Consider the following 23,118-nt stretch of genomic DNA (forward strand, 5'->3'; position numbering starts at 1 on the left):
CTCTTTTAGCACCCCATTTGGTGTGGAATAGTATTTCTTTGTGATTTTATTTTATATTTCCCTAATCATCAAAAATCTGTGCACATTTTCTTTTTTCCTTCAATCATATTTTTTTTGTTGTTGTTGTTGTTGTTTCACAACAGAGTCTCACTAACTTGTGTAGGGCCTCACTAAATTGCTGAGGCTGGTCTTGAACTTATGATCCTCCTGTCTAATTATATATTTTAAAAGTTTTATTGGCAAGCATTAGTTGAGCATATTAATTGTGTTCAGTGTGATATTCCAATACATGTATATAGCATACACTGATCAAATTCAAACATCATTTTCACAACTTCCCCCCAACAACTTTTCCAATTTCCAGTAATCCCCATTCTACTTATAAGTTGACTTTTTTAGCTTCTACATATGAAAGGAAATGTGGTACTATAATGATCAGTAGTATCATACATTTTGCTGCAAATGACAGGATTCCATTCTTATTTATAGTTGAAAAATACCCCACTGGTGTATAAATACCACACATTCTTTATCCATTCATCCATTAATGGGCACCTAGTCTGATTCACATCCTAGCTATTGTGAATAGCTGCAGAAAAAAAAAAACATGGGCATAGAGATCTTTGGTATGCTGATTTCATTTCTTTGCATATATACACACAAGTAGGATAAGTGGTATGTTCATTAGATTTTTGTCACTGTGACAAAATGCATGATAAAAACAACCTAAATGAGGTAAGATTTTATCTATTTTGGCTCAAGATTTCAGAGGTTTCAGTTCAGGTCAGCTGGTTCCATTGCCTGGGGTCTGAAATGAGGCAGAAAGGAATGGTGGAAGAAAGCTGCTCACTTCATCACTGAGAGGAAGGGAGAGTCCTGGGATAGAACATATACTTCTAGGCATGTCCCCCAGTCACCTACTTCTCACAACTAGACACCCACCTTTATAATTTCCACCACCATAATGCCATTAATCCATTGATGAGGTCAGAACCCTCATGATCCAATCACTTCCTAAGAGCCCCACCTTTGAACATTGCTGCATTTGGGACCAACACTTCAACAAATGAGCCTATGGTGTATATTCCAAGTCCAAACCATAATAACTTTATCATAAATTAGATCTAGTTTTAGTTTTGACGACCCTCCATATACACTGTTCTCTCTAATAGCAGTAATGATTTATATTACCATCAGTAGTAAAGAAGAGTTCCTTTTTCTCCAAATCCTCATCAGAATTTTTAAAATAATAGTCATTCTTACTGTAGTAAGTATTGTGATTTGATTTGAATTATCCTGATGGGTAATTATATTGAGATTTTTTTCATATATTTGTTGTCCACTTGCATTTCTTTTGAGAAATATCTATCCAGGTCATATGCCTTTTTTAAAAAATATTATTTTAGTTCTCAATATACCTTTATTTTATTTATTTATATGTGGTGCTGAGAATTGAACCCATTGCCTCACACATTCTAGGCAAGCACTCTGCCACTGAGCCACAACCCCAGCCCCATCTGCCCATTTTTAATTGGATTACTTTATCATTGTTATTAATTTTTTTGAGTTATTTATATATTCTGGATATTATCCCACTGTTGGATGACCAGTTGACAGATATTTTTTCCCATTCCATAGGTTATCTCTTTATTCTGCTAATATTTTAGTTTGATGTAATCCCATTTTCAACTTTTGTTTTGTTTTCTGTGCTTTTGGCGGTCTTATAAAAAATCATGTCTGTACCAATATCACAAACATTGTAACTAAAATAGCATGGTATTATAGAATAAACAGACACATAGACCAAATGACATAGGGCAGAGATCCCAGAAAAATACCCATGTATCTTTAGCAAACTGATATTCCTTCAATTTCTTTATTTTTCTTTCTTTCTGTCTATTTTTTTTTTTTTTTGGTGCTGGGAATAGAACTCAGGACCTTACACCTTACACATGCTAGGCAAGTGCTCTACCACTAAGCCACATCCCTAGACCTAGCCAACTAATTTTCAACAAAAGGACTGGAAACATGCATTTGAGAATGAATAGTCAATAAATGATGCCTAGAAAATTGTATATCTATTTGGAGAAGATTGAAATGACTGCTATCTTTCACCAAACACAAAAAAAAATCAACTTAAAATGGATCAAAAGCCTAAATGTAAAGCCCGATGTTCCGAAACTACTAGAAGAAAGCATTGAGGATATATTTCAAGATATTAGTACATGCAATGTGCACCTTTTCACTCATATACACACATACATATTTTTGTTTGAATATTTTCTTTTTTAGAATATTGTCTCAGAACTCTTTGTGTATTTTTCTATTTGTTGTCTTTCTTCATCTCCATTCCTAATAGAGGCCTTTTCTCATTTATGTGCTTCAGGTAAGTTCTTCAAGCCTCAGGTTGGTCCTCATACTTTTTTAATGAAATCATTTTACGAATGGTGGTTCTTAATTTCAGAATAGTTAAATATATAAATCTTTTCCATTATGATTAGTTCCTTTTGTGAATTGTTTAAAATGTCTTTCCAGACTCTGAAGATATGAAGATATTTTATTTATATTCTTTCATAAAAGTTTTATTGTGGTACTTTTTATTTTGAGATCTGCAATCCATCTACAATTGATTTCTGTGTAAGATTTGAAATATGGGTCAAGCTCTGTTTTGTTTTATCCAAGTAGATACTCCATTATTTTAGCACTAGTAATTGAAAGAAAAATCCATTTCTCACTACTTTGCAATACCCTCTCTGTCAGAATGAAGTGATTATACATGCATAAGTCTCTTTCTGGCTTCTGCTCTGTTCTATTTGTCTATGTATCTATTTTTCTGCCATTGCCACACTATAGTAATTACCACAAATTTAAATATCTTGAAATCTGTTACAGAAAATTCCAATACTTTGTTATGTTTCATAAAGTGTCATGACTGTTCATACTCTTTGTAGTTCCTTTTAAAAAGTCAGTATGTGGGCTGGAGTTGTGGCTCAGTGGTAGAGCGCTTGCCTAGCACATGTGAGGCCCTAGGTTAAATCCTAAGCACCACATAAAAATAAATAAATGAATAAATAAATAAAGTTCGTATTTTTTAAAGTTAGTATATAAAACTTCAATATACAAATATTATTAATTTTTAGAGTGACCTTGTATCAGCGATTTTCTAAACTCATGTTAATACTAATAATTTATTATATATTCTTTAGTATTTTCTATTTACAGTTACATTTCTCACAAAAAATGGCAGTTCTGTTTTTTTCATTTTGAACATCATACCTTTTATTTATTTTAATTTCTTTGTTATAGTAACACCTGCAGAACAATTATTCCTCTTACTATTGTTGTGTACAAACAATTCCAAAGCTTAGTGGAATGAAATAACAATATTATTATGTTCCAGATTATGTGATTCAGTAATTCAGCCAGGGCACAATAGTAACCATTTGACTTGTCTCTACTGTAAGTAGGACCTCAGCTGGAAAACCTTCAAAGCCTAATAGCTGGAGGTTGAAACCTTCTGTAGACTCATTTATTCATGTATCTGGTGCCTGTGCTGAGATATTTTAAACAGTAAGCTCAGCTGTAAATGTTGACTGGAGTGCCCACATGTAGTCTTACTATGTCACTTAGGCTTTCTTATGACATAATAGCCTCTGATATCTTTTCTTCTCATATCTCAGCTCAGAGCCCAGCACACAAGACAGAAACTGTTTTTATGACTCTACCTCAGTAATATCATAGCATCACTTCTCCAAAGAGCTATACTGAAGAAACAAGGGAAACAAGACTTAAAGAGACCACAAAGTTACTTTTAAGATGATGTAGGATTGCTTCAAAGGCAAAGGTAATTTATTATTGAAATAAGATAACATCATTTGAAGTCTCATTGTGAGTACAGTAGTTACATCTTGATTCAGCCACTCAATCCAAAATAATCTTATTTATTTCACTTAGCATGATAATCTCATGAGATTATCCCTTATAGATTATCCATTATATAAGTCCCTTATATATTAATATGAAATTTGAGAGATTATCATGCTAAGTGATATAAGCCAATCCCAAAAAACTAAAGGTCAACTGTTCTCTCTGATATGTGGATGCTAACACACAACAAGGGTGCGGGGAGAGGAGGAACAGAAATTCAGTGGATTAATCTGATTCAAATATATGATATGTCAAGATCATTGTACTGTCTGTCATGTGTAACTAATTAAAACAAATTAAAAAAGAAATTCAGTGGATTAGACAAAGGGGAATTAAGGGAAGGGAGAAGGGAAAGAATAAGAAAGACAGTGCAATGAATGTGACATAACTTTCTTATGTATATATATAAATACACCACAGTGAATCTCAATATTGGGTACATCCACAGGACTGGGATTCCAATTCAAATAAGATGTATTCCATGTTTGTAAAATATATCAAAATAGACTCTACTGTCATGTATAAACTACAAAGAACAAATTAAAAAAGAAAAAAGCTTAAAGGAAAAAAAGTTTTTTTAAAAAGAAGTTAATTTCCTACTATCCTAATATTATTTTATCTTATAGATTTTATATAGTATAAAATAATTATTGGCAGGGGTGTGGTACACAACTATAATCCCAGAGGCTCAGGATGCTGAGACAGAAGGATCAGAAGTTCAAAGCCAACCTCAGCAACTTAGAGAGGCCCTAAGGACTTAGTTAGACCCAGTCTCAAACTAGAAATAGTATAAAAAAGGCTGGGGATGTAGCCCAGGGGTTAAGCACCTCTGGGTCCAATCCATGATACCAAAAAAAAATTATAATAATAATTACAGGTTTGATCTACATGTGTATATTTTGTGTAAATTACATGTTGCCTTTTATAATTGTCCATTCATTTCAAAGGACCATGCCCTTCAAAATACATGAGTCATGCAGATATCACAGTTCTTGGCTAATTTTGATATTTATATTAGAAAAATGTTGTTGAGTTTACTGTGTAACATTAAATATAAAATAGTCTCCTTTAAACATCCTATTTAAAGGAGAAAAGATGTGAATGAAAATAGTTAAAAAACAGCTAAGATACGTTTGGGCTAGGTGGCTTATGCCTGTAATCCCAGCAGTTTGAGAGATTGAGATAGGAAGAACACAAATTTGAGGCCATAATCAGCAACTTAGGAATACCTCATTTCAAATTTAAAAAATTAAAAAGTGATGAGGATTTAGCTCAGTGGTACAGTGCCCCTAGGTCCAGTCTCCAGTATAGAAAACAATAAAACTAAACCAGCCCAAATATACATATTACCATCAGAGGAGCACAAATAGTATTACTGCTTACTAATTAGAAAAAAGGAGATAGAGACCATAGAAAGCTAATGTCAATTTGCTGAAAGAGACAGTTAATCAACATAGAGTCTAAAGCCAACACAAAAGTTCCTTATATATTAATATGAAATAAAGAGATGCTGAATTTTTAGTTCAGTGGTAGAGCACTTGCCTAGTGTATGTGAGGCACTGAGTTTGATCCTCAGTACCACTTAAAAATAAATAAGTAAAGGTATTGCATCCATCTACAATTAAAAATATTTTTTCAAACAATTAAGTCATTTTCAGGGCTGGGGCTAGGGCTCCGTAGTAGAGCGTTTGCCTAGGATGTATGAGGAACTGAGTTCGATTCTCAACACAACATATAAATAAATGAAGGCCCATCAACAACTAATAAAATATTTTAAAAAAAGAAAAGACATTTTCAGATAAACAACACAGAATTTTTCACTATAACTCCCACACGAATTGAAATAGTAAAGGAAGCATTTCATGGAAAATAAAGATTATAAATGAAAGCTGAGATGCGGCAAGTACTGAAGAGCCAACAGAATTATAAATATTTCAATAAATCTGAAGTGAAGAATGACTTTGTAAAACAATGATAATATCTTGCAGCTTTAAATATGTATACAACTAACAGAATTGATAAAAATTATAAGTTATATGTGTAATGACAACCTTCCCATGAAGTAAACCATAGACCCAGATTATTTCTTTGAAAAATTCTACAAAATGTTTATGGAATAAATAATAACAATTTTGCCCATATTCTTTCAGATAATAGAAGAGAGATAGTTCCCAATCACTTCAAAATCAGCTTAATATTAATTCTAAAGTTTAATGAATATATTACAAGAAAAGGAATCCAGGACAGTGGTACTCTTGAAAAACAGAAGCAAAGTTGCTAAACAAAATACTATCAAACCAAATTCAATAATGTGTGAAGGGTAATTCTTTCTGAGCAAGTTTAATTATTCTAAATGTTAAGCCGAGCACTGTGCACCAGTTACTAATCCCAGGGGAGGACTCTAATAATTTATGCCCACTTTATCTTTATTTTGAAGTCAACAAGGAAAATTCAATGCAGTCAAGCATAGAAGAAACAAAGATCAGCTTCAATGTGTGTTTGTTCCCCCCATGGCTAGCATATCCTCCCCAGCCTAAATAGGATAGTTGGTTAAGTACATACTTTTGTGCCTCAGAGGAAGAAGGACAACCCAGGAGTCTGAATGACCATACTGAAAGCTGGAGGCATGCCTGAAGACCATTGATACATATATTTAGCAGAACAAAGGAACATTCATTGAGTATGAGACAGGGAAACATTGCCATACCAGGCAATAAACTTGACACAGGCCATGTGGTCACTTTATCTCTAAGTAAGGAAATACTTTCTCCTCAAGATCCATATTTTTTTAAATTATTTGTTCTTTTAATTATATATAACAAGAGAATTTATTCTGAAACATTCTAAAAGCATGGAGTGTAACTTCCTATTCTTGTGGTTGTACATGATATAGAGTTACACTGGTCATGTATTCATATATGAACATGGGATAAAGTAATGTCTGATTCATTCTACTGTCAAGACTCATTTTTATTAACTGAATGGGGGGGTCAAAAGATTGCAGAAAAGTGATTGTCTTTTCCAAAACTAATAATTTATGGTTGGTTCAATATTTAAAAGTATCATTGTCTCATTAACCAAAGGAAGGAGAAAAATCATATGATCATCTCAATAGGAGAAATATAATTTGATAAATCCAACAACCCTTCAAGATTAAAAAATAGCAAGCTAGAAATAAAATAGACCTGCTTTAATATGATCAAAGATGTGTACAAAGACCTAAAGTGAACACAATACTGCATTTTTTTTGTTGTTTCTGAGAATAGAACATGAACACCTACTATTACCTCTTCTATTTAATATTGTGCTAGCTATTCCAAACAGTACAAGAATATTAACATAAAAGAAAGTAAAAAAGGCATAGTGATTGGAAGGGAAGAAATTTCATTATATTTATGCACATACAAATACAAAAATCTCTAGATAAACTATTTTAAATAATATTTTAATATTATTTTTTAAAATATTATTCAAATAATAAATTTAATAACAACTGTAAACAGTACTGTTGTATTATTAAATTTATTATTTAAAATAGTTAAAAGGTTCTCCAACACATAATGGATATAGAAAATCTTTTAAAAACTTAATCATATTTAAAATAACATAAAAACCATATTGAAGGAGAAGAACAAAGCTGGCAGACTAACACTACACAATTCCAAGACTTATGATAAACTACAGTAATCAATACAGTGTGGTATTTGTGAAAGAGTAGACTACTAGATTAATGGAACAGAATAGAGACCATAGAAATATACCCAAATAAGCACCATCAACTGTGTCAAAGGAGCAAGGTGAATACAATGGAGAAGACTGTCTTTTCTACAAAATGTGCTGGAACAATTAGACTTCCACATTAAAAAAAAATCCAGACACAGATGCTATACCCCTCACAAAAATTAACTTAAAATGGATCACAAACCAAGATGCAAAACACAAAAGTACAAAACTGCTAAATGATAAGAGAAAGTCAAGAACACCTCAGATTTGGTGATAACTTTTTATATACACCACCAAAGGCACAATCCATGTAAGAAAAAATTGATATTCTGGGCATGATTTAAAAAAACACTGTTAAGGGACAAAAAAGAATCCACAGACTGGGAGAAATATTTGCAATAGACATATCCTATAAAGGACTGTTATTTACACAAAATATAAAAAACAACTCTTAAAATCTAACAATAAAACACAATTCACTTTAAAAATTGCCCAAATATCTTAACAGACCCCTCACCAAACAAATATATAGAGATAGCAAATAAGCATATGAAAAGATGTCCCAGGACATATGTCATCAGATGCAAATAAAAACAATGAGACATTACCACACACCTATTAGAATGACCAAATCCAATACCAATTACTGGTGAGGATGAGGAAAAACAGGAACTGTCATTCATTGTGTGTGGGAGTAAAAAATGAATGGTACAGCTACTTTGGAAAACAGTGGACATTTTCTTAAAAATAAGACACACTCAACATATGATCCAGCAATCATGCTCCTTGCAATTTACCTAAACTTATATCCACAGAAACCTGCACATGGATGTTTATAGAAGTTTTAGTCATAGTTTCCAGCACTTAAAAGCTACCAAGATGTCTTTCAGTATGTCAATGGATAAACTGCAGTGCATCTGGAAGTAGAATATTACTAGCACTGAAGAGAAATGAGGAATTGAGCCATGAAAAAACATGGAAGAAACTTAAATTCATGATATGAAGTAAAGAAGCCAGTATGAAAAAGGTACATACTGCATGATGACAACTATAACATTTGGGAAAAGGCAAAACTATGTTTATGGTCAGTGGCTTCCAAGGATTAGAGGGGAGGGGAGGATGAATGGGAGGAACAAAAAGAACTTTTAGAGCAGCAAAACTACTATGGCTTATACTATTATGGTAGACATATATAATTATAAATCTGTTGAAACCCAAGAAGGTACAACACTAGAGAACCCTAGTGAAAAATGTGTACTTTGGATGATAACACATCAATGTAGATTCATCAATTTTAACAAATGTGCTTTTCTGGTGTGTGCTGATAATAATGAGGAGATATATATATATATATATATATATATATATATATATATATATATATTATAAGGGATAAATCTCCATAACCTCTGCTATATTTTGCTGTGAACTGAAAACTGCCCTAAAATAAGGCATATAAAAATAACAAAAAATATTTGCTATAGTTTGAAACTTAGTCAGTGGCTTCCAGGGCCCCCAAAGGCCATGTGTTAAAGTTTTGGTGCCCATTCCATGGAGTTATGTTGGGAAATGATAGAACCATTAGGAGGTGAGGCCTAGTAAAAGAAATTTAGGATATTTGGGTCATGCCCTTGCAGGAGGTGTTGGGAACCCATTTCCTTCCTCTCCATCTCTTTGCTTCCTGGCTAGCATTAGGTGAAAGCTTAATGTGATCCTGCCATAATGTACTGCCTCATCACAGACCCAAAAGCAATCAGCCAAGAAATCATGTATTAAAACCTCAAAAACCTTAGGGCTAGGGCTGTGGCACTATGTTAGATCACTCCTCTAGCATGGGTTCAATCCTCAGTACCACATAAAGATAAATATATAAAGGTATTTTGTCCATCTACAACTACAAATTTTTTTTAAAAAAAAAACTCCAAAACTGTGATCTGAAATAAACCTTTTATCACTATAATTATCTCAAGTGTTTTGTCACAGTGGTAGAAAGCGCCAACACAATATCAAATACATAAAAATAAATGTATTTTTTAATGTCAGTACTAGTTACATAGGTGTGTTTACTTCATGACAAATTATTGAACTGTATCGATGATTTGCAAACATTTTGTATATGTTATATATAGATGTTATATACTTTAATAAAACATTTCTTTTATAATAATAAGCCCAGAGACATATAAAATGAATGAATCTTAACAATATAATGTTAAGTGAAAATTATAAGTCATAGAAGATATATATAGCCATGAATCCTTTGTATAAAGTTAAAAATGCCTAATATTGTGTGTGTGTGTGTGTCCATGTAACAATATATTCTTAAATGCAATAATGCTAAATAAAACAGGAAGCCAGGGCATGATAAATGATTCGGAGTAGGTGAGCTTGAAGAATGGAATTGTGGGAGGAAATATGTGGTTAAATTTGAAATTTCTATCGAGGACTAGATTTTCTTTTAAGTGTAGATTTACATGTATTTGTTACATTGTAAAAATTGATTTAGAAAACACATAACTAGTAGTGTAGTTCACACATAAGATCATGTTGGGCATAGTGGCACATGCCTATAATCCCACCAGGTTGGGAGGCTAAGTCAGGAGGGTCACGAGTTCAAAGCCAGCCTCAGCAACTTACTGAGGACCTAAGCAACTTAGCAAGACCCCATATTAGTTTTGTGTAGTGCTGATAACCCACACAATTATTCAGTGTTCAAATATATTTTAAAAGGATGCAATTCATTATACCCTATTGAAAAAAATATACTTTGGTGTACTGAAATCTCTGCTAATTTCTGCAGAAGAGATATGTGATGATATATATTTAACTTTGCTTAATCTCATGATTTCAATTTTATTTAGTCATAAAACACATTTTCCTATTAACATTCAACACATCAATGTTTATAGCAGCTCAATTCACAATAGCCAAGCTATAGAAACAACTTAGGTGTCCTTCAAAAGAGGAATGGATAACGAAAATGTGGTATATACACACAATGGAATATTACTCTGCCGTAAAGCAGAATGAAATTATGGCATTTGCTGGTAAATAGATGGAACTGGAGAATATCATGCTAAGTGAAATAAGCCATTCCCCAAAAAACAAAGGCTGATTATTCTCTCTGATATGTAGATACTAACCCACAACAAGGAAGAGTAGGAAGAGGAAGAATAGAAGTCCACTGGATTAGACAAAGGGGAATGAAGGGAGGAGGAGCAGAATAGGAATAGAATTAATCAGACATAACTTTCCTATCCTTGTATGTGAATACATATCCAGGGTAACTCCACATCATGTACAACCACAAGAATAGGAACCTAATTAGAGTAAATTATATTTGATGTATGTACAATATGCCAAAAGGCACTCTACTGTCATGCATATCTAAAAAGAACAACAACAACAACAAAATAGCATTCAACATTCTGAGGGACACCAGTTTAGGTAACACTGTTCTAGCTTGATACATTCCTAGTGAATACATACTGACTTTTTATGATCACCATATCCATTCAAAGGTGTCTTAATATATTTAGAATCTTTCTTAGGATTCCATTGTTTCATTAAAATAAATAAATGATACTTTTCATTATTTGTTTTATGGAATCAGTTTTATTCTTATTAAGATTACTATTAATTATTCATAAATTTTATTTGCTAATTTTCTTACTCTTCTAAGAAATTGTTCCCCCTTGCCTTGTAGAGCCTGAGAATTAGTCTAAGAGTACCATGTGTGAATACAGTTTATCTGTTAAGTATGTGAAATGGGGTCATATACCATACAAAGATAAATTACTATTTTACAAAAAGATATATTATAGAAAAGAACATTTCTAATCCTACACTGCAAGATGATAAACATTTTTGCCAATTTTATTATGTCCCAAGTTGTATGTAATTCATTGTCATTGAAATAGCTTTTAATATCCATACTTGACAGAGCATAAAAAAGGGCATAATATTTAAGTAACTTGCTCAAGGCCATGTAAGTAGTAAAGAGAGAAGCAATGTTCCAAATATGATATATTTAAATCTATATATTTTAACTGCTATACTATACTGCCTCCCTGAGGACAAAGATCATATTTAACTAATTTCTTAGTTCCTTAGAAAGCCTAAGATAGTAGTTTCTCAAAAACTGCTGAATGAATGAATGAATGAATGAATGAATACATTTCACTTGGGCCAAAGGGTTTTCATGCATTGAAATAATTTATGAGCTTTTGGAAAATATCTCTATCAGTCTTAGAATTTGATTCCTGTTTATTAATGCTGTTCTACATTTATCAGTTCATGAAAATAGGTATAAATACCATTAATGTCTTTCATAATTAATCCTTAAAATTCTGGAAATTAAACAAAAGGAGATTTTAAAAACAGCTTAACAGATTTCTACATACCCTTGAATAAAGGACTATATGGTGTGAGGTCTGTATGGATAAATCCATCCATGTGACCAACAAAGTCATTTTTAAGGTTTGATTTTCTAATGAGAATCTATTAATTTACTAGAGAGTGATCATCTTAGATATGATAGTATTGGCACTATTTGCTAAATTAGAAGGGAACTACGGAAAATTACTTCTAACTTTTCTTTGTCAATTTACCAACCATAGAATACCTACCGTATTTCCAGGAGTTTAAATGTCACAAGACAAAACAAATCTAAGTAAATATATGTAACACATGTTTGTGATAAATGCAGTAAAATAAAAATAAACAAGAATCTGATATGTGGATGCTAACACAAAGGAGGAGAGAAGGGGAAGAATAAAAGTTCATTGGATTAGACAAAGAGGAATGAGGGAAGGGAGGGGGGATAGGAATAGGAAAGTCAGTGGAATGAATCAGACATAACTTTCTTATATACACATATGAACCACAGTGAATCTCCACATTATGTTTAACCATAAGACTGGGATCCCAACTAGAATAAGATATACTCCATATTTATATGAATTTGTCAAAATATACTCTATTGTCATATATAACTAAAAAGAACAAATAAAAATAATATGGTAAAAATAGAATTTATGGGAAGAGATTTATTAAGACAAGATGGATCTGGTAAAGTTACTTTCATTCAAAAGACAATTTACTGGTGAATTACCACATGTCAGGCATTATGCTGGTTATGAGAAAGACAGGAATGCATTTACACAGGACTTCCACAGTTAAGAGGTTCAAAGTTTGGAGGAAAGACTGATGAGGGCTGGGTTTGTAGCTCAGTGATAGAATGCTTGCCTTGCACGTATGAGGCCCTGGGTTTAATCCTCAGCACCACATAAAAATAAATGAATAAATAAATAAATAAATAAAATTAAAGAGATTTTTAAAAAGACTGATGAGAAAAAATATATAGTGCTAATTGAAAAGTGTTATAGAGAACAGTATATATCAAATGGGTAAAATAGTGTGGGAGTACAGTAAAAGTAAAAAACAAGTCTTGGGAAAATTGGGAGAAGTTTGCTGAGACACTAACTTGTTTCTCTTAAAATGATATTTGTATTGTTTTGAACATGTAATCACATTGTTCAAAATAAAGCAATATAACTAGGTTTATATTGAGTCGTGTTCCTATCCCTTCCTTCCATATACTACTAGACTATTAACTGCTTTTATCCTCTATTTAGGATACTTAGAGTATTTCTTTATGTAAATACAACAAAATGAAGGTCTGTCGTTATCATTTCCCTCATTCCTTCATTTGTTCAAAGGTAGCATACTTTAAGATACTCTTCTGTTTTCACTTGATTTTATATCTTGGAATCTTTCCATGTCCTCATTTTTTGTTTATTAAAGAGACGTACAGCACTCCACTGAAAGGATGAACCATAATTTTTAACAGAGTGATAGACATTTGAATTATTTACAGTATTGTATTGGTACAAACAGTGCACCAATAAATGGCTTTATATACATATGTAGGTATAGCTCTAAATACACATTCTCAGTAGAATTGCTGAGTCAAAGGAAAAATTCAATTTTTTTATTGCCAAATTGCATTTTATGAGAATTGTAATAACAAAATATATGACTATTTCCTGATGTTGATTGGTTAAAGTTCACTCTCACTGTAGTTTTTTAAAGGTTTTTTTTTTTAGTTGTAGATGCACACAATACCTTTATTTTTATGTGGTGCTGAGGATCAAACCCAGAGCCTCATATGTGCCAGGTAAGTGCTCTACCATTGAGCTACAACTCCAGGCACTATAGTTTAGTGTGTATTTCCCTTTTTATGATTAATGTTGCATTTATCACACATATGAGGAATTTGTACCTTATTTGGGTGAACTGTGGTTTCATGATCTTTGCACATTTTTTCTTAGATTGCTTGTCTTTTCCTTATCAATTTCTATAATTCCTATACAAACAATGAAATTAGCTCTTGTCTGTGATTCTAGTTGCAAGTATTTTTCCAGTTTTTGTTTTGTCATAAAAAATTATGATGGCAGTTTTTTGTCATGCAGATGATTTTATTATTCTAAAATAAGTTAACATTATCAATGTTTTCTTTCATCTGAAGTTTAAACCATTATGAAAAGGCTTTTCTTATCCCTCTATTATAAAGAAATTCATTGGTGTTTTCTCCATGTTCTTTAATAGCTTTATTTTTTAAATTTTGGTGTTCATTCTGTGTATACAGTATATATTACAATAATCTCTTTACATCTACTCCTGTCTTTGCTTTTTACTGGAATATTTTAAAGGAAATTGCAAACATCATACCAGTTTATTCTTTATTACTGCAGTATGCTTATCTGACTAAGAGGAACTGTTTTTTCACATGATTGCCACATCATTATCATACCCCAAACCGACAATAATTCCTTAATACAATCTAACAGACTAGGTTAAATTTTTCATAGTTATCTCAAAGATGTGTTTTTCACAACATTTTTATTATTGTATGGAAACAAGGTCTACATATCACTGATTTGGTTGATATATCTCAATTTTTTCTTTATCTAATTGTTTCTCTCTATTATTTACAAAAATTTAAGAAGTAGACATAGGATAGCAGTGTCACTGTTTCAAATTGGATTTAAAGCCTTCTTAAATTTTTTGCTAAAATAAAAAAGATTTATACAAACAATAGCATTTAGGTTAGCCCAGAATATCAAGATGTGATTCATAAAAAAGTAATTTTTTGATAAATATGAACTTGATGGCATTAATCTTAGGAACTTCAAATAGTTCCTTGTGAACATACTTATCTGTTCTCATTTTGTATACTTATTGTTATGTTGGAAATATTTTCTTAAAGGAGAACAAACTCATTTTGGGAATTTGCCATATTTTAAGTACAGTATGTACAGTGCCCCTGAACCAATGTGTCTGAAATGCAGTGATCAAAGCTTGGAGTACTTGAGATAAAGTTCAAAAAGGAAGGCAGATGCTGTATATCCAAAGGATTTAAAATCAGCATGCCACAGTGACACTGTGAAATCAGTGTTTATAAGCATTTCACTTTACAGTAACTGAGCTGTGAGGCAAACCTGGGTGTCATTCAACAGATGAATGGATCAAAAATAGGGAGATATATATATATATATATATATATATATATATATATATATATCTTATCCATAAAGAAGAATGACTTTATGACATTTACTAGTAAATGGATGGTTCTGGAGACTATCATGCTAAGTGAAATAAGCCAATCTCAAAAGATCAAAGGTTGAATGTTTTTGATGATATGGGGAAGCCAAACCATAATAAGGGTGCAGGTGAAGAAGTTCAGTTCATTTGACAAAGGAGAATGGACAGAAGGGAGGGGAGACAGGAATAGGAAAGACAGTGGAATGAATCTAACATAATTTTTCCTATGTAAATATATTTTTGTAAAAACCTAAGTGAATCCCACCATCATGTACATCCACAAGAATGGGGTCCTAATTAATATATTAATTTGCATGTATAATTTTATCAAAACAGATTTTACTGTCATGTATAACTAAAAAATCAAAAAAAAGAAAGCAGATGCTAAACCATGCAAGGCTTCCTAGGGACAGTAAAGATTAATGTTTCATCCTGATAACAAAGGAAGTCATTGAAAAGTTTTAATTTTGCAGTTATACACCTTGAACTCAAAAATTATGAATATTTCTATGTGTAATTAAGCAGCTTACATAAAATACATATAATATTTGGTTCTCATCCACTAATATGTGAGTTACACTGAGTGAATTTTTTGAAAACTAAATAAATTTTGTTGTCAAGGAAGGAAATATGCTGTTACCTTTCTGTCCACATTTCCACTAACTCCCAAAACTTACTCAGAACTAGAACTGACTTGCTACCTGACATATAATCATTCAGGATTCAAAAATTTCTACTTGAAGAAAATGTTGTATTTTGAAAAAAGAAAATTAATGCAGTCATTATCATTTCAGATGTTATTTTCAGTGCCATTCATTTGCCTTCCTACTTACACAAGATGTGTATTTTCTCTGTGATGAAAGCTGCAATTTCATTCTTGTTGATCTATTTTTAGAATTCCATTTCCTCATATGCTGATCTCCAACGTGCATTTTATCATTTAATAATCACCAAATGAGAATTAACGAGCTTATAGTAGACAAATTAGATGTTAAAATAAAAGTAGATTTCTAGTGAATCACATTAATGATGTGCTATTCTTGTGGCAGCTGTATACATTTTTCCATGGTTGTTTCAATTGCTCAAAATCAACCTTCTTCAAGCATGTTGAAACAGAGAGAATACCAGAATTGAAGTCAACCAGAATAGAATTGCAAACTCAATTCTGCTATGCATTTGTAGTATATCGCAGAGAGCCAGCTTCTCAGAACCATCTATAAAATGTAAACAGTTGTGCCTAATATATAGAGTTTCAGTTAGCATGAGTGAGATCACTTATCAAAACACAAATGACTTGTTCAGTATAATTATGATGCTCTAATGTGTTTTTTTAAAGAGAGAGAGAGAAGAGAGAGATAATTTTTTTAATATTTATTTTTCAATTTTCAGTGGACACAACATCCTTATTTTTTTATTTTAAGTGGTGCTGAGGATCGAACCCAGTGCCCCGCGCATGCCAGGCGAGCACATTACTACTTGAGCCACATCCCCAGCCCCTATTGTGGTTTTTAATACACTATTAATGGTACATTTGAGAAATTTGAGATATATTAGCATTTCTCAGTATATATTTGCAGTTTGTTGATAATCAACTTTTCATTGATAATTAATATAGGTCATCAGTGATATATCTCAGTGATAATCTCTCATTGATAGTATTTGAGAGATCATTGATTTTATTATTTGTGCCCTTAGTGAATCCACATATATTTTTATAAATTACATAATCAAAATTTCTAGACAAAGTGATCATGTCTAGTTTTGCGTCATTCTAATATATTCTGTTCTTTTTCTGCTATATATTTATTTTATACTTAAAAACAATATTACCATAAATGATTTTCATTTCTCAGGCAACACCATCATGAATGCAATTGAGTTATGCTAACAATCATCAAATAATATTTCTATTAAGGTGGACACACTTGCTCTAAGAAATTAATGCCTGCTTTGTTTCACTGCACTCATGGACCCAGTGCATCACAACAGGTTTGAGAGTACTAAGGTAGCATTTCTCAGATGCTATGTGAACCAGTTCTCTTAGATGCTACATGATTTCTCTTATTTTTTCCCTCTATTTAATGTAGAAATGCCTTCTATGCCAAAAGAAGGCATAGGATCCACTGCCTCTTAAGTTACCACTTACTACTCATGATTGATGTTTCTTGCTGCTAGTAGTACTTCTAGACATTTTAATATTAAGGCTGCTGATGTCCTTGCCTGGGAGAGCTATATGGACTGAAGATGCCATCTCCCACCTGAGATTACTAGTATTCATGCTCTTGATAAATCTGTGTCAGGTTTGAACACTTAATATTTCCTGAAAACATTGGTGTGGGCTGGGGCTGTAGCTCAATGGTAGAGTACTTGCCTAGCACGTTTGAGGCACTGGGTTTGATGCTCAGACCACATAAAAAATAAACAAAGGAATTGTGTCCATCTTCAACTAAAAATATTAAAAAAGAACATTGGTGAAACGGTTCATTACATTTTCCTCTTTCTTCACTCCTTTTCTTTTGTGTTATCTCTTTATTATTAAAATATAAGTCCCTATGAATGAGCTAAGGTACTAAATAATCTAACTGGGTGATATACACCTATGCTATAACTGGAATCACCCTAATGGGACTGACCTATAATCTTTGAACTTATCTTGAATTTTTGACATTTCCTTCCCTAAGGAAGAATCAATTTCCAGAGTTTTCTTTTTACATTTTATTGTGGTATTTAATGCATTATTAATGGTACATTTGAAGAATTTGAGATATATTAGCATTTCTCAGTATATATTACCAGTTAGTTGATAATCAGCCCTTCAGGTAGCTAGGCCCTGGCACTGCTTGTCTATCCCACCAAATCTCTAAGTATGCTCACACATATCAAAAACCTAAATGGAATAGACCTTGGGGGCATGCTGAGGCCCCCCCTGAAACTTTATCTTCTTTTTTTTAAAAAAAACTTTGTAGTATGTACTATCTTTTGTATCTTCACTGAGGAATCAATTATTGGAGGAATAGGAAAATAAGCAGTTCTTTATCTAAGCACTCTTAAGTTTGATTCAAAAGCCCAAATTGTCACATAACAAATAGCCCAGAACTATGTGACATCCTCCCCTGGCACAACTAGGGTAATAGGACGAATTTGGGATATTATCTAGATTTCAAGTTAGTTCTTTTGGGAATTAGCACTCTTGTTTAAGATGAGGATTTTTCCTTCAATTCCTGCTCCCTCTCACTTCAAAGAAGTAGACATCCAGCCTCTCTAAAGGTGACATGTTCAAATACCACTGTTCATTCACTGTGCATTATTAAAGCCTCAAGCTTACAGTATATAAGTGAAAAAAAGCTTATTTTACCTTTCTTACAATAATTTATTTCAGAGTGAAGATAAAACTTTAATGTGTACTACAAAGATTTTTACAAGGTCGTTAAGCCTCAATTACAAAGCACCAGGCTCACATAATTAGGAAAATATTTCCCAAATCCATCTATGGGCAAGGTCTTATATACATAAACCTTACATATTAGATGAATCCCATTTTCTGTTGGGTCCTTTTATGCAGGCAGTGGCCTCAGACTTTAGTCCCAGTAAATGGGGTATAAATGTGCATTTGTTATTCATTTTACACTGAATGGGATGTCCAAGGTCTATTAGTGTACTCATTTTAAAGTCCATGGAACCAGGCTTCAATACTGACAATACTGCTGTCTGACACAGTATTATTTCATCTGGGCATTCCCTGTAGTTTCTCACTTTCATACAGCCAAATGTTATGCCAAACTTATTGTGTATCCATTCTCAACAGCCACTCCAAATTTGCGGTCTGTGGACAACCAGTGTTCTTACATGCTAAGAATGTCATGTCCTGGTTCTACTGACTTTTTGCCCTGTCAATACTCCTTGTATACTACTAGATTCAGCAATATCCAGTAAAATCTTTTACATTGTGAATATCATGAGAGTCTAGTTGGGGTGGTTCTGGATTTTTATGTGCACCATCACCTTGTGTACTTTGTATAATAGTCCATATATAGAGGTTACCTGGAATACCTTGCATAATAGCCTATATAAAGAGACATATTTATTCCATAAAATCTAGGTAAATATGATGAGAACCCTTTAATGGGGCACAGTGAATGAAAGAATTGGTTTCTAGGAATCTGTTACCATGAGTTCTGCTATCTGGTTTTACAAACAAGAAGTCTCTGTTCATTAATTCTATGGAGTTGCCATTAAGGTTTGTTTCCAAATATGCTGCCAGTTTGGAGGTTTTATGCAGTATGCAGAAGTTTTACAGTGAATTTAATGTCTTCTATTACTTTTGGCAAATAGAAAAAAAAGAAAGGAAGGAAGGAAGGAAGGAAAGAAAGGAGGGAGGGAGAGGAAAGGAGAAAAGAAGAGAGGAAATGAAACACAGTTCCAAATTCTAGATTCTTTTCTTTTTTTATAGTCACAGTTATAGTTGAATGATCTCACTAATACATGCTGATATATTCTGAAAAAATCAAATGTTTCTATTTCCTTTACACCGACTAGTGAAAAGCCTGACACAATACCTGATTTACTACTTCCAAATTATGTCATTCTTAAGATAAAATCTAATCACTGGAAAAATATTTTAAAGCTTCAGACAATAAAACATTGTTATGAAATCAATTCTGTGGGTCATTATAAAATGATGTATAAAGGATAGAATAAGAAATAAAATAATATCTGCCATTTGTAAAAGAAAAATAATTGTTTTATGAACCCATTCTGAGTTACATACTTATGTGTGTACACATATGTGTGTTTGCTTCTATGTTTATTGATTAGAACCATAAAATATATTCTATCTATGGATAGTAGTAAAAACACTTTTGAAATGCACTAACATAGAAGAGTCAACAATCCCAAAGATATAGAAAACCCTTTCTTTTAGCTCATCATACTCTATTCGCCACATGTTGAGGCAGCAAGGATTTACAAAAGGCAACATAGTTGACAGATACTATAGATAATGTCTATAGGTAGGCCTATGTTTTCAAACATTTTTGCCTTCTCAGAGTACGTGGGAATTCCAAATAAACCTAATTTTACCCATAGGATAGTTTCCATAACCTTTTGGTGGCAGACTGGAGATGACATACATATATATTTGTTGTTGATATTGACCATGTAGCATTTATTTAAGCCACTAAATTATAATCAGAAATCATCCCTACCAACTCATTCCTAGTCACATTTAATCTGAAAATTATATTCAATTCCCTCTCCAAGAAGCAATTGAAGACCACGGCATATGATATCCTGGAACTAAATGGCAGCAATGATACAGACATGGTTATTTGGAACTTTGTTGGCAATATAGTTGGGCTGACTGAGCTATATTGTTCTGACTGAGGCCAAGAACATGTGAGCCTTTGTCTGGACTTCTCTGAAGTCTTTTGCATGTATCTTTCTTGAATATATTTACCATGGAAGTAGTATATAGATCTTTTCAAATTGGCTATATGTAGGTAACTTGAGACTTTAGTCACTATTTATATTCTTCCATTGCCCTGACAAAGGCAATACTGTCATTTAGGACTACTACTACCTTTAAGAAAGTTCATACAACCTGTTGCCTTTACATTAGGTATAATGAAGTAGAAATTCTTGTTTTCCTCTGAAGTATACTTTTTTTGAGACCTGGTGTTGAACCCAGGAGCACTTATCCTATGAGCCACATCCCCAGCCCTTTTTTCCGTATTTTATTTAGAGACAGGGTCTCACTGAATTGCTTAGGGCCTTGCTTAGTTGCTGAGTCTAGCTTTGAACTCTTGATCCTCCTGTCTTAGCCTCCCAAGCTGCTGGGATTATAGGCCTGCACCACTGCACCCAGCTTGAAGTTTAGTTTTAAACTAATAAAGATCATTCTTTTCTTTCATCTATTTCAGTTCTTACAATTTGGTGATTCATGTTCTATAAATATAATGTAGTTATTACTAGCTTTTTTGACAAGCCATACTGTACATCTTCTATCTGGTCACTGTGAGTATAATCCATGTCCATTCAAACTTTTCTGAATATTTTTATTCATTCCCACAATAAGTGACATATATGGGTTGAAGGCTTAGAAATAATATAATACAATTTTTAATATGAGTTCTTAGATTGCCAATCTATGATAATGAACTGCTCTTAAATCAGTGGGTATCAAATGAGAGCAATCTTTCCACTGAAGAGACATTTAGCAATGTCTGCAAAATATTTGTCACAACTGGGATGATGATGCTACTGGCATTGAGTGGATAGAGGTCAAGGATGCTGGTAAACATCATACAATGTACGGGTCAGTTTTCACCTCTCCTACCTGGCAGAATTATTTGACCCAAAATGTTAATGGTGTTAATATTGGAAAAAAATCCATATTATCTTTTGATACTGACACTTAAGTCATTCACACTTACAGTGAACTCTTCCTTTTATATATGCCTCTATTTATATGGAGACTGCACCATGGACCTAACCCTGATATTTTTTCTCAACTTCATATTCTACTGCTCAGAGCTTGGAAAGACCCAAAACTTAAAATTTAGTTAACTTAGGTCTTAAGTTTGGAATTTTCTGGAATGATGCTCACAAGGAAGGAATAGAGATTGAGAATTGTTTATTTCTAACTTCTGGTGAGATAGTATATAGAAAAAAGTAAGATAAATTTTGTTAAGGACTTATCATCAGTCTGCTGCAGGAAATATTATACTAAGACTTAAGAAGGCTAAAATTATCCTCAATCAATGTTATATACACCACATCAAGGTTGATTCAGATCATCTCAATGACTGATATGCAGGAAATATAATGAGTTCAATTTCAAATATGATGAGTTTTAGCTGCCCGTGACTCATTCAAGCAGAGATGTCAAGTAGGTAATTGAATATATGGAATTAGAGGTAGAAATAGAAATTTGGGCATCATCAGCTTATAGCTGATTCAGTACACGGGAGTGTACTGAATCAGCAAAGGAAAAAAGTACAGGCTTAAGAGAAAGAAGTCCACATTGAAATTTTAGGTAACTCTAACATTTGATGTCAGATGAAAGATCAATCCAAACCAGTGATTTTCCACAATATCAAGCTATCCCACAGACAGAAAGTGAGTTGCTTTTAATAATTCAATAAAAATTTGTATTAAGCACCCATGATATGTCAGGGAGTACTGTAGACACTTGGGCCACGCCAGTAAACAAAACTGACAAAAATTCCAGACCTTAGAAGAGCTTATAGTCTAGTGTATTTCTTTGTAATGAAACAATGCCACACTTCAATAGCTTGACTGGTCAATTGGAATTTAGGGGTTATATAACTAAACAGTTGCCAGAAGTCTTCCCTTCAATAAAGCCTCTGGTTCTTCCAAGACCTCAAATGCACTACCTTTAATATTATAATTAAAACCTAGATGTCACTTTATTATCCCACTTCCCATACTCTAGCTTCTTTGTCCAGTGTCACATGTGACTTTAGTTTTCACCTTGAATAAGTGAAATAAAAAAAATAGAGCAATCCAGAAATTAGGGAGGCAGTGACCTTGGGCCAAAGTAAGGAGAAAGAATGTCACAGTAAAAGGAACGAGAAGCATTCACAATGAAATAAATAACATTATAGGCTCAAGATAAGTGGACAAAGTAATCTCAGTCCTAGATTAACAAAATATAAAAGAGAGGGGACAATATAGCTACACAATGTTGAAGGGAGTAAGGGCCCTGGTTGTAAAATGCCAGCATGCACTAGGAAAGGAAGAATTAGAAGGGAGATAAACTCACACAGTCATCCTTCAGATTCTGCATCTTTCATCTTGTCTTATCTTGGACTTAGTTGTACTCCCAACATGTAACAAATT

General features: G+C 32.8%; 1 protein-coding gene across 7 annotated transcripts in view; it reads left to right on the plus strand.

Annotated features, from left to right (window-relative positions):
- Hmgn5 (high mobility group nucleosome binding domain 5) overlaps positions 1–23,118 on the plus strand; it is a 56,153-nt gene that overhangs the window by 4,581 nt on the left and 28,454 nt on the right. For 3 of the 7 annotated variants that reach the window (XM_077793823.1, XM_077793827.1, XM_077793824.1), the window contains exon 2: positions 3,681–3,844. The exons of the other annotated variants lie outside the window; for them this stretch is intronic. The gene's annotated coding sequence lies outside the window, so the exon portion shown is untranslated. The remainder of the gene's footprint in view (positions 1–3,680; positions 3,845–23,118) is intronic. 7 annotated transcript variants of the gene reach the window in all.

This window comes from Urocitellus parryii, chromosome X (assembly GCF_045843805.1).
Source record: "Urocitellus parryii isolate mUroPar1 chromosome X, mUroPar1.hap1, whole genome shotgun sequence".
Lineage (NCBI taxonomy): Eukaryota > Metazoa > Chordata > Mammalia > Rodentia > Sciuridae > Urocitellus > Urocitellus parryii.